Source organism: Mandrillus leucophaeus, unplaced genomic scaffold (genome assembly GCF_000951045.1).
Source record: "Mandrillus leucophaeus isolate KB7577 unplaced genomic scaffold, Mleu.le_1.0 Scaffold576, whole genome shotgun sequence".
Lineage (NCBI taxonomy): Eukaryota > Metazoa > Chordata > Mammalia > Primates > Cercopithecidae > Mandrillus > Mandrillus leucophaeus.
Genome location: NW_012106208.1, coordinates 1,053,390 through 1,062,866, shown reverse-complemented (window position 1 = coordinate 1,062,866; position 9,477 = coordinate 1,053,390). Strand labels below are relative to the sequence as shown.

Below are 9,477 nucleotides of genomic sequence, written 5' to 3'. Positions count from 1 at the left end.
GTTAGCTGCACAATTCTGAAAATTTACCAAAGTCAATGAACTGTACACTTAAAATGGGTGAATTTTGTGGTACATAATTCACATTTCAGTAGAACAACTTTTAAAAATAGAGTATCCAGGTGTGGTGGCTCATGCCTATAATCCCAGAATTTGGAAGGCCAAGGCTGGAATATCTCTTGAGCCCAGGAATTTGAGACTGCAGTGAGCTCTAATCATACCACTGCACTCCAGCCTAGGTGACACAGTGAGACTCTGTCTCTAAAAATAAAATGTTAAAAAATAGAATAATATAGATCAATAAATTCTCACATGATGGGCTGGGCATGGTGGCTCACACCTATAATCCCAGCACTTTGGGAGGCCGAGGTGGGCAGATCACATGAGATCAGGAGCTGGAGACCATCCTGGCCAACATGGTGAAACCCCATCTCTACCAAAAATATTTTTAAAAAATTAGCCAGGGGTGGTGGCGCATGCCTGTAGTCCCAACTACTTGGAAAGCAGAGCCAGGAGAATCTCTTCTGAAACACAAGAGGTGGTGGTTGCAGTGAGCCGAGATGGAGTCACTGCACTCCAGCCTGGGTGTCACTCTGTCACCAAAAAAATAAATAAATAAATAAATTCTCACATATGCAAAGGTGTCCAGGATAAATTGTTAAATTTTTTTAAAGATGCAAAATAGTATAAATAACAACTGATTGTTAAAGCAATCATAATAGTATACATTAGTACGTACTAAAAACAAAAAAATCTGGAGGATTATATAACAAACAAGTAATGACAATGTTCTCTCCAGAAGATAGGGTTTTCAGAAACTTTCACTTTCTTTATGGTTCCCTTCCAGTAGGTCTGATTTTCTTAATTAGGTATTTTTGCTACACGTTTGAACGTTTTCTTAGTAAGATGCTGAGGGGGGAGAAGTGGGCATTATTTTTATAATGAAAGATACACACACACAACGTAAATAGTAAAATAAACAGGTACATAAAGAGGGAAGGTTGAAAATTGACTCCGTTTTGTTGATACAGCCTAGTCCCAGCTGCAGATACCACATCTGGTCACAAGATGTATGGAATCTCTCATTCTCCCAGCTCCACCGCAGCCTGGAAAAAAACATCTGAAAACCACCCAACTCTGACTTTCTCTCATTCCAAGCTTCCCAAGTAAGCTATGACTAATTCTATTCCCCAACCACCTTGAAGCTGGGGAGAAAGAGGGCCCTAGAGAGGGGTATCCCCCAGTGTGAACCTCAGTGTTTGTGGTATCTAGGGACACCACGGTTTATAATGCAATTTCTTATGGATTCCTTAAAGTCTGATAAAATAATCTGATTACTTAGTTAAGCTGAAAAATGGGCCAGTGATCTGAGGATCCCATCAAGATGCAGAGACAATAGGAAGGCCTGATGGATGTGCCTGACCCATCTTTCTTTTTTTTTTTTTTTTTTTTTTTGAGATAAGTTCTTGCTCTGTCACCCAGGCTGGAGTGCAGTGGCACAATCACGGCTCACTGCAGCCTCGCAGCCTCAACCTCCTGGGCTCAAGCCATCCTCTCACCTCATCATCCTGAGTAGCTGGGACTACAGGTGCTCATCAACATGCTCAGCTAATCTTTTTATTCTTTGTAGAGATAAAGTCTCACTATGTTGCCCTGGCTGGTCTCAAACTCCTGGCCTCAAGCGATTTTCCTACCTCAGCCTCCCCAAGTGCTGAGATTACAGGTGTGAGCCACCACTCCCAGCCTCAGCCCTGTCTTGATTTTTCTGAGCTCAGACCCTGGCAGTTTGACAAACTTAAGTGGTGTTTTCTTAACTTTTTGTTGAAGTGCAATACAGAAAACTAGGTATACAGAAAAGTATACCTAGTTTAAGGAGGGTTTTTATGAAGACTCAAGGCTCAGTAATTAATTGTCCCCTTTTCCAGTGGAAACCTCAGTGTCACTTTGTGTGTGAGTTTGTGCTGCTCCCAAGTAGAGGATGAAGGAGTTCAGCTAATAACAGTCCATAAACCACGCTGGTCCCAGCTCCCCTAAACTCTAGACAAAGGTGTACGTGTGCAGAGTAGATGGCGGTCATTGTTTCCCAACCCCAAGAGGTGCTCCCAAGTCAGGTGGTAATAGCTAATGTCTCAAAGAACAGGGGCTGAGATCAGCTCAGGCTTCCCTAGAAAGACATCTCTCTCCAGTTGCCATGAAGAAAGAAAGCTGGGGCCAGGAGCAGTGGCTCACGCCTGCAATCCCAGCACTTTGGGAGGCTGAAGCAGGCGGATCACGAGGTCAGGAGATCGAGACCATCCTGGCTGAATGAAAGAAAGAAAGAAAGAAAGAAAGAAAGAAAGAAAGAAAGAAAGAAAGAAAGAAAGAAAAAGGAAGGAAGGAAGGAAGGAAGGAAGGAAGGAAGGAAGGAAGGAAAAAGAAAAGAAAAGAAAAGAAAAGAGAAGAGAAGAGAAGAGAAGAGAAGAGAAAAGAAAAGAAAAGAAAGCAAGCAAGCTGGAATGACTTCCGCTAGACTATAAGTTCATGAGGGCAGGATGCGTGTCTCTTCCTGTTCATCAGTGTAAATCCACTGCTTGGCATACAGTAGCTACTCAATAAATATTTGCTAAAATAAATGTTGACTGACTGGAATAAAGTAGGTGAAGACAGAGCTTCCCAGGAAACCAGGCCACAAAGCAGAAATCTGCAGGGCCTGGGAAGGGTTACTGCCAGCCCAGATGGTGTCTTGGAGCCCATTGGAAAAGACTCCCATTTCCCCTGCTGATGCAGCTCCATGCCCAGGCAAATTGCTTGGAGAGAACTTCAACTGGATTTGGGGCCCCACTTCTCAATCTGGTGCCCTTGTGTAGGGGACAACCTACATAGCCATACAGGTGGCCCTCTCTGGGATCACTGCTGCTCCTGTGCACACTGGAGATACAAATAATGGAGTCTATTCTCTGTTGGGCTTCTGGGAGGATGCCCAGTTTGTCCACAGAAAGACTGGTCTGAAGTGGAAACCAAAGGCCTATAAAAACCTTCCTCCAGTCAATAAATGCTTGTTGATTCATCATAGGCACCTGCAGTCCAAAACCTGCATCATCTGAAAAAAACAAAAAAAAAATGCAACATTTGCCCCTGCCCACTTCCTCAACTCCCTCCATACTCCTAAGAGCAAGAAACTAGAAGAGCAAAGGGAAAACGGAAGGCATCCTCCTTTACACCAGAAGACTGCCCTTTTCATACAAAAGCAGCTCCCTGAGCTTCATGCCACAAACCCCAAGAGTGGTTTCATCCATGCTGTTTCTGGTGGGCAGGCATCTTCCCTTGCCCAGGCTACTGCAATAGCCCCCAACTGGTTTCACTCTTCCCCTTGCCTAACAAGCTGTTCTCCACACTCTAGGAGGAGAGATCTTTCTAAACCAGAAAATTGGAACCATGACCTCCCTGTTAAAATCTCGAACTGCACATAGAATAAAATACGAACTCTTAACAGGGCCCACAAGGCCCTCCATGACCATGACCTGGCCAACCTCTCCCATCTCTTCTTGTGACAGTCTCTGCTTTGTTCTCAGTTCATTTCTGATGCACATACTTTCTTGCTGTTTCCTCCGCCCTTTCTCTTTTCCAATTCCCTAAGCTTGTTGTTCCCACCCCAGGGCCTTTGCACTTGCTGCTTCCCTGGCCTGGATTCTCTTTACCTGCTTTTCACATGACAGTTCAATGTCAGCTTATAGACGTTTCCTGATTTCTTATCAGGAACCATTCCCCTCCGCTCATTCTCTATTTCATTGCTCTGTTTCATTTTCTTTGTAATGGTTACCATTATCTGAATGGGTCCTATTTGTTACTTAACCCTTTTATTGACAGTCTCCCTGTCTTCTATCACCCCTGCCCACCTCCAACACACACACACACACACACACACACAAGAATATAAGCTCATTTCCCACTGGATCGATGGTAACCAGAACACAACAGAAGCTTAATAAATATTTTCTGAAGGAATTACAATAATTATAATTGCAAGACCCTTAACAGTTTGCAAGGAATACTCATATTCATTGCCTTATTTAATAACAGAAACAGTCATATGGGGCAGGTAGCATAACCCTCATTTACAGATGAGGAAGCAGAGATTCAGAAAGCCCAAGGAGCTTGCCGAAGGTCATACAGTAAAAAAGAAGCTTGCTTTGCACAAACCTAGGCTTTCTGCCTCTGAGTCCAGGGTTCCTCCCTCAGTTTACTGTTAACATCAAACAGTGCTTCCCAGTCACTGAGCAAAAACTTTTAAATACCAGATGAAGAGCAAAGCAGTTACTTGCAGGACTAAGTTAAACTCCAAGACAAAATAAAATATGAAGCTATGAAACCATTTTAGAAATCATCGAAATAGACAATTATGTAAAATGAGCCCCTCTGAAATCCATGGATGGAGAAGCTGGAAGGCATCCAGATGTCCTATCTCAGTTTTGATCTGTGCTTATGGCATCCTTTGATTCAGATGAAGGACCAGGAATTTGAGGGTAAGAGGAATAAAAAGAGAGATGAAAAAGGCTGTATCTCTATCCAAGAGTTGCAAAAAGAAACTATGACTAATAAGGAAAATTCATTGTAGGAAACTAACCACACGCTACAGGAGGATCAAATTTCTCACCCTTCAGACCAGAAAGTTAAAGGCATAACAACCAAGCTGCATTTCAAACAACCTTCTGAGTCCTAGTTCAAAGAAAATGAGAGTCCAGTATTCCTGGGAGGATAAAGTGAGGTGGCCTTTGAGGAAGGAAAGCTAAGTGGTGGGGGCGGAAATTTACTTTTTACTCTACTTATAATACCTTTTATGTTTTGAATATGATAGTGTATGTCTATTTTACATATTCAAAAAATGAACTGTATTTCAACAAACAATCAAAAGAAAGAGAATAAGAAGGTCTAGGATGCAATTTCAGCAGGTCAGCTCTTCCCACTCCAGCATCCTTGTTAGATTTTACCTTTTTCCACCCAATCCCAGAAGTGAGCAGTCCTTACTTTCGGCCCACTGAAATCTACGTTGTTTGGCCTTCAAATCCTGGAGCCACAGAGTTGAAAATGACCACCTTTTCAATGCCCTCGCTTTACAGATGGCGCCCAGAGGTGGAAGAAGATATTCTCAAGACTCCCTCACTAGTTGGGAGGAAGCTTGGCGTTTGAACACAGATGGCTGCCTCCCTCCCAGAGCTGTGGTCCTCCTGTGACCCAAGCTCCTCTCTGCTCAATGCTGATGCTTCATTTTAGGTATCAACTTGACTGGAAGCAGGGACACCCAGATTTTTGGTAAAGCATTATTCCTAGGTCTGTCTGTGAGGGTGCTTCTGGAAGAGATTGGCATGTGAATCAGCGGACTGAGTAAGGAAGATCACCAGTGTGGGTTGGCACTAGCCCATCAGCTGAGGCCCTGAATAGAACATAAAGGCAGAGGAAAGGCACATTGCTTTTCTCTCTTTCCTGGAGCTGGGACATCCTTCTTCTCCTGCCCTTAGACATCAGAACTCCAGGTCCCCCAGCCTTTGGACTCTGGGACTTGAACCAGTGGCCTCCCCTCAGTTTTCAGGCCTTTGGCCTCAGACTGAAAGCTGCAACATTGGCTTCTCTGGTTCTGAGACTTTCAGACTTAGATTGGCCAAGGCTCCTGGATTCCCTGGATCTCCAGCTTGTAGATGGCCTAGTATGGGACTTCCCAACCTCCATTATCATGTGAGCCAATCCCCCTAATAAATCCCCTCAGATAGATAAATAGACACACAGATAGATATGCATATACATACATACACATACACACATGTGTATATATATATGTATATATACTTTCCAATTGGTTCTATCTGGAGGACCGTGACTAATACAAACACTCAGAGTGCCTGAGCACCAACTGTTAAAATGCACACTGCAGATGTATCAGCCCACCAGGTCACTCTCGTATGCTTTCCCTCTTCCGTGCTTCATCTTCTTACTTCCACAGACCCTTCTAAAACACTCAGGCCCTGCCTCTCACCTGGAGGCAGGACCATCCCCCCAAGGGGAATACAAAAATATGGGCATATGTTTAAGTCAACACAATGACTGGAGAGAGTACTACCAGCATTTAATGGGCAGGGGTCAAGGTACTAAGCATCTGCAATATAAGGACAGTCCCCACAGTGAAGAACTGCCCCACCCGAAACACCCGGTGGAGCAGCCCCATCCCAGTCATCTCTGTATCGCTTCTCTGAACCCTCTCCCACCTTCCTCCTACACTCCAGACAGGCAAAGCCCAATGGCCACAGAGCAGATACCCTGAGAAATGCTAGCCGAATGCTCTCAGAAATAACTTTAACTCGATAGACTGTTGCAGTTATGCACTGTCACAAACAACGATTCTTACTTCAGTCTCACGCAGAGGGCAGGTTCGATGTAATGGATGAGGAAACTGAGGTACTGAGGGGCTAAGTCACTTTCCCGAGTCATGGCTAAAAATTGACAAGACCACAGCACATGAGCCAAACCACAGATGCCACCCAAGTATCCATCCCCAGAGGAGTGGATGAACACGATGCGGCGTATGCGCATACAATGGGATATTATTCCACCTTAAAAAGGATGGGAATTCTGACACACGCCACAACACGGATGAACCCTGAAGCATTATGCTAACTAAAGTACACCAGACACAGAGGACAAATACTGTATGAGTCTGCTCACATGAGATGCCTAGAGGAGCCAAAATCACAGAGGCAGAAAGTAGACTGGTGATTGCCAGGGAATGGGGGAAGAACGGGGAGTTCCTCTTCACCGGGTGCAGTTCCAGTGCTACAAGATGAAAAGTGTTCTGGAGATGGATGGTGGTGACAGTTGCACAACATTATGAATGTATTTAACGTCATTGAACTGTGCATTTAAAATGGTTAAGATAGTAAATTTTATGTGATGTGCTTTTTGACACAATAAAAAAAAATTGACAAGGCTGGCACTCATTAACCGAGTTCCTAAATCAAAATCCACTCTACTTAAATTATACCCCAGCCCTAGGGTCTAAATGAAAACATTGCTACCTTTCCAATAAATTGGGCTGTGAGAAATTTAACTACTTTAACTACTAATAAAGTCACCTATGGCCCAATCCTGTGCCACAGGGGCCTCATTGGGATGCCAGATTGCTTCTTCAAGACCCTCCAAGGGGGCACATCGAGTTCTGATGGGCCTCACCTTGGACAAGGCTGTGGTTTTTAGACCACCTTTCACAGCCTGGTAAAACTCCCTCCTCCCTGCAAAAGGAAGGGGGTCTATAGAGGGTGGCCAACTTTTCAAAGGGTATTCGGGGCAGGGAGAAGAACTATCTCAATTGTTTAAGAAAGGATAATTTCTGACACACGCATACACACACACCACACCACACACAGGAAGTGAAGACCATAATTTGTATAATAAAGAGCAGGTCTTGAATTATGTGCCATTAGGTTTACGAGAAAATGTCTATATTGTCCTTATTTTTTTCAGGTTGCTCCAGCATCAAGACTGACAGTGATCCAGGGACCTTTAGGGCAGACAACTTCATTGTGACAGAATGAGACCTGTGGCCTTTGGACCTCGGTGGGGCCACACGTCACCCCTGCAGGCCCCAGACCCCCCAAGCCACCAAGAGTCACAGAGGCAGGGAGGGGACAGGAGGAGATCTTGCCCCCACTGGATCTGGCTCTCCTGCCGTCGCCATCCCACGCAGGGGGTGCACTACAGCTTCGGCTTTACAAACACAGGGAAAAAGCTAACACAACCTTTAAGCCGCATTAACAGGATCAAGGGATGTATTATTAGTCCTGCTAGCCTCCGAATCATTGAGAGTACTTCTGAAAGACAGTGCTTAGCTTGGGCTCCAGATTTTAAGAGGCCCGTTAATAGTTTGGAAGGTTTATTAGCAGACTGCAGATCCAAAAACGGTCCTCCTCTATTTGGGAAGATATTGCAGGAGACAATGCTCTAGGAGAGACCACAGCTGGCCCAACCAGATTGGTCAAATCCACCCTAGAAACGAATTAGGGAGAAGAGATGGCAGCCAGATGGCTTTTTAAATGTTGATAAGCTGAAGTGTGGCCAGAAAAAGAGACCAGAGAGTGAAGGCATAAGTCACCTGAAGCATGACTGCAGAATCTAAGCATGAGTGCTTAGCAGAGAAAATAAATACACTGTTCACATACACCATGCCCAGCCCCAAGCCCAGGGTGGATCTGACACTCTCCTGCTGACCCTGACACAGCCTCAGAATACTCCTCCACACAGCTCGCCAGCCGTCACTGCAATCCAGCACAGTTGGCACCTCAGGCGGAAACTATTTCCCACCCCTGATTTAGAAGTACATGAAAGCTGTCTTTATTTTATTCCATTTTATTTAATTTTTTATCTTTCAATTTTACTTTTTATTATTTATTTTATTATTTTTATTTATTTATTTTTTGAGATGGAGTCTCACTCTGTTGCCCAGGCTGGAGTACAGTGTTGTAATCTCTGCTTGGCTCACTGCAACCTCAGCCTCCCAGGTTCAAGTGATCCTCCCACCTCAGCCTCCCTAGTAGCTGGGAATACAGGTGTGAACCACCACACCTGGCTAATTTTTGTATTTTCAGTAGAAATGAGGTTTCACCATGTTGGCAAGGCTGGTCTCAAACTCCTGACCCTCAGGTTATCCGCCCACCTCGGCCTCCCAAAGTGTTGGGATTACAGGCGTGAGCCACCACACCCAGCCTATTTTATCTTATTTTAATTTTATTTTTTCAAATAGATACAGGATCTCACTATGTTCCCTAGGCAGTCTCGAATTCCTGGCCTCAAGTGGTCCTCCCACCTAGGCCTCCCAAAGTGCTGGGATCACAGCTGTGAACCATCATGCCTGCCCAAAAGCTGTCTTCAAATGATGAAAGTGTTACCATAAGGCAGCCAACTTAGACTTAGTCTGTATTGTTCCAAAGGAGAGAGGCATCTTGCAGTTCCACTCAAGAAAGACCTTCCTAGCAAGCCTTTCCAACAAAGCAAATAGTCTGGTTTCTGAGGTGGGCAGCCCCTTACTACAGGAAGTTCCAATCAGAAGCCTCACGGTTGTCGCGGATTCCTGCATCAGGTGAGAGTTAGGACACATTCTGTGATTCCTGAGGTTCAGTATAATCAGGTATGTACTAAGACATAACATGTGGCAGGAACAGGCACGCAGGTTATCACCCCTATTTACAGATGAGGGGGCTTGAGTAACTTCACCCCATGAGAAAGCAGAAGATCAAGAATTCATATCTACAGAATGAAATACTATTCAGCCATTTAAAAAGAATGAAATCCTGGCCGGGGGCAATGGCTCACGCCTGTAATCCCAACAGTTTGGGAGGCTGAGGTGGGCTGATCACAAGGTCAGGAGATCAAGACTATCCTGGCTAACACAGTGAAACCCCATCTCTATTAAAAACACAAAAAAAATTAGCTGGGCATTGTGGTGGGTGCCTGTAGTCC

At 44.6% G+C, this 9,477-nt stretch overlaps 1 long non-coding RNA gene across 1 annotated transcript; it reads left to right on the top strand.

The window, feature by feature from the left end:
* The first annotated feature begins 6,642 nt into the window (after nucleotides 1-6,642).
* On the top strand, nucleotides 6,643-9,443 carry LOC105552824. Its single transcript, XR_001008077.1, has 5 exons — nucleotides 6,643-6,737; nucleotides 7,122-7,236; nucleotides 7,486-8,304; nucleotides 8,949-9,097; nucleotides 9,208-9,443. It is a non-coding gene; the product is annotated as an uncharacterized LOC105552824 (long non-coding RNA).
* Nucleotides 9,444-9,477: the final 34 nt, after the last annotated feature.